Source organism: Limulus polyphemus, unplaced genomic scaffold (assembly GCF_000517525.1).
Source record: "Limulus polyphemus unplaced genomic scaffold, Limulus_polyphemus-2.1.2 Scaffold7068, whole genome shotgun sequence".
Taxonomy (NCBI): Eukaryota; Metazoa; Arthropoda; class Merostomata; order Xiphosura; family Limulidae; genus Limulus; species Limulus polyphemus.
The window spans coordinates 14,284-17,734 of record NW_013672678.1 but is presented as its reverse complement, the minus strand read 5'-3'; the positions used below and the strand labels follow the sequence as shown (position 1 = coordinate 17,734).

Genomic DNA, 3,451 nt, shown 5'->3' with positions numbered 1-3,451 from the left:
CACAATATGTGTTGGCTTTTGATGTCACAAATTAGAACTCCTCTTTCAAACATGGCCGGGTGGTTAGGGCGCTCAACTCGCAATCTGAGGGTCGCGGGTTCGAATCACCGTCACACCAAACATGCTCGCCCTTTCAGCCGTGGGGGCGTTATAATGTGACGGTCAATCCTAATATTCGTTGGTAAAAGAGTAGCCCAAGAGTTGGAGGTGCGTGGTGATAACTAGCTGCCTTCCATTTAGTCTTACACTGCTAAATTAGGGACGGCTAGCGCAGATAGCCCTCGTGTAGCTTTGCGCGAAATTCAAAAACAAACAAACTTTCAAACATTTTGATTTCGGACTTGTGTTTTAGTGAACTAAATCATCTTTCAGTAACTGCATTTGAAAAAGGTAATGTCAATATAAATGCAAATAAGTTCCTCAAATTAAGCTAACAAAGTATGAGGCACCGTTGGTGAAAGACATTTGAACTTTTCAAAAATTTAAAGCATTTGTATTATTTAAGTTATTGTTAAAACATGTTCTATCATTGGGCAGATTGTTTTTGGATTATTTGGTAAAATAATGTCCAAGTAACTATAAACAATTGATTTATTGCTTCAATGACATTTGCTAAAGGATATATTTACTTGTAGGTCTAAATTCCAAGACTAATGGCATGCCTAACTTAAAGTCTTAGAGTTTCCTCACTAAGTGATCGATAACAAACATGTTGACTAGTTCACTGTTTAGCTTACCAACTGAAATACAGAACTGAATATCTCACTCACTGGCACTGAATTGATTCACTCACTAACTACTCATTCACACACACATATATATATTGTATTCTTATTTCTACATGCTACAGAAAATCTCTAGATAATTACATCTTCACCACTATACTGACATGCTCCTTCTAGCCACCAAACATATAAATCAATATGTTAAAAATATATCTTGGAATGACCTCTTTTCACTTGTTGTCCTGTCAATGGGAGGGTTCTTCGTGGGTAGGGGGTCAGGCGAATCCACTTGCAGCTCTATCTTTGGTAATCTGATAAAAGTATATCATGTGCTATTAAGCGGGTTGCTTTTATACAGAAAAATTATTCTATGAAACTACTAGTTTGGCCATTCTATCACCGATGTACACTCAAAGATGATGATCTTTGACTTGGGCTGCATGTTCTGTATTTGGTAAACCACATTGTTGATTCTTTTCAATACAAAATATTGCTCTTCCCAACACCTGCTTAACTTTGGAGTTCGTACTTTCTTAAGGCAAGGATTATATAACCAAATCACGTCACCTTAATGAAATCCAGCTCTATCAGCATTAACATCATAATGTTTTTCATTTTATCATTAGCTGATTTAAATCCTTATATAACATTATGATGTTCTCTCTACATATTTTATGTAAGTCTACTGAGTGACTTTCCTTCTGATGTGAGCACAGATGGTCCAGTGGTCTTTTAAGCTTTTTTCAAATATGAAACATGATGGCATGTTGCCTGTAGTTCCATGTACTGCCATTTTATAACTCATAAGTAACAGTGGAAGATCTCGATCTCTTATTTTCTGATGTCCATCCACATAAAGGGCTGACTAATTTAAAAGTTTATCTTTCCATTATGTCACAAAGAGATGGATGCAGAGCTCTTGTCCTGTTTTTTGTTGTTTTTTTTTATTCCAATGATCTGATACACGTCTACAAAAAAAAAAGCAAATTCAAAGATTAATCTCTGATATGGGAGTTTCACAGGCATCCCAAATCTTGAAACAAATTCATTGACAAGCTCCTTGGTTTTGGTTAGGAATAGCATATGCTTCTGGTCATTTGGTGAAATGCTATATTACAATCATTATGTATTTATTCCTACTTTTACTCTGTGATAGAACAGAGAATCAAGCACATTGACAACAACTCTTTCAGGTGGTGCTCCAGCACTATACTGCTGTCATCCCATACTGTTTCTTTTGTTGACCTTTTCACTTCCAATAATGCTCACATGATTTACACCCTTTCCCTACATTCCCTGTACGTAATCCAATAGAGGCATTCTCTCCATTGTCTACTAAACCCAAGTGTCCAGCTGTTAGAAGGTTGTGGAAATGTAGCGGTCGTGGAAGTATCAACTATAGGCATTATTTCTGACCCTAAAGCCGCTCAGTGAGAAGTCTATTATATATTCACACTCCTTATGAAACGGGCAGAAATTTTAAATGACACTGTTACGACAACGGAAGTCGCGCGACGCTGGGAGCATGCGCTGGAGTTCTAGAAAGATCGAGAAACCTGTCGAACGTCCAAGCGTTTGCTAGACGCGCGCTTTTATTGTATATAAGCGCGACAAATAAAGCGAGAGAATTAATCGGAACTGAAATAGCAGATAGAGAGATTGTAAATAATAGACACAGTTAATCGAGTCAAGTGAGCGGTAGTGACCGTAAGTAAAGTGCGTGAATCGTTGTGAGTTATAGCGTGTGTTTATATTAAAGTGACTGTGGAAATTAAGTGTATTGCAAAGTTGAATTGAGAAAGAATAAACTAGTTTTATTTAAGAAAGGACTTGTGTCGCTGAAGTTCTTCGGAAAGCATTTTTACGGGAAATTAACAAACGAACAGAGACGTAACAACACGTTATAGGAATAATAGTTCTTTTTATTTTTAAAATTACGCATTTACCTTTGTATTATGAAGTATCATTTATTAATACTACACATTCAATAACTGTATCGATTTTGATCATTTAAATGGTTGCTCTTTCACTTTACAATTTATTTAAAGAAATGTTTATTTAAAACGAGTGAATCAACTACCAGGTGTCTCACGTTATTGTGCTTATGATGTTGGTATTTGTACTTTATTTTAAGAATTACAATTAGTAATGGTAAGGATTAGTTGGAACTTATAAATCAATGAATATGCAACTTTGAAACGTATTTCGGGGTGTATTAGTTTTCAGTTTATGTAGTTAGGCCTCTAACTCTAAATTGTAATTCAACTACTAATTGTACGTGTATTGTTTAACATGCAGCTTTATAAATACAATGTAATTTTAACTTATGTCAACACTAAAGTACAAGTACACCAACGGGACCAAGTGATCCAGAGTTAAGTGTATATGTCACAGTCAAGTGGGTTTTCGATTTTTTTACTGTAAGTATAGTTATAGTAAATTGATCGAGAATCTTTTGTGGGCTTAAGATGGAATGTTGTCTACTGTATTGAGTAATATTTCAACTCCTTGCTTACGTCGTTAGCTTTACTTTAACCTTATGTGTGTTTTTCGTAGTGGCTTTTAACTTAAGTTTTAGTGTTTTGCAACTTCTGCATATCAAAGTGACATTTTTTTTTCTCATATTCATTTTTGCTTCATACAGAGATGTAAAAGTATTAAATTACTACTCTTAAAAAGCACACCATTTGGCTTGTACTATACACCTGGAAAAAGTTAAGCCACCC

General features: G+C 35.4%; 1 protein-coding gene across 1 annotated transcript in view; it reads left to right on the top strand.

Annotated features, from left to right (window-relative positions):
* Window positions 1-2,839: 2,839 nt before the first annotated feature.
* The window catches only part of LOC106474321 (ankyrin repeat and SAM domain-containing protein 3-like), a gene marked incomplete at its 3' end in the record, with an annotated part of 12,724 nt that continues 12,112 nt past the window's right edge, over window positions 2,840-3,451 (top strand). The window contains exon 1 of the mRNA XM_013935012.2: window positions 2,840-3,145. The remainder of the gene's footprint in view (window positions 3,146-3,451) is intronic.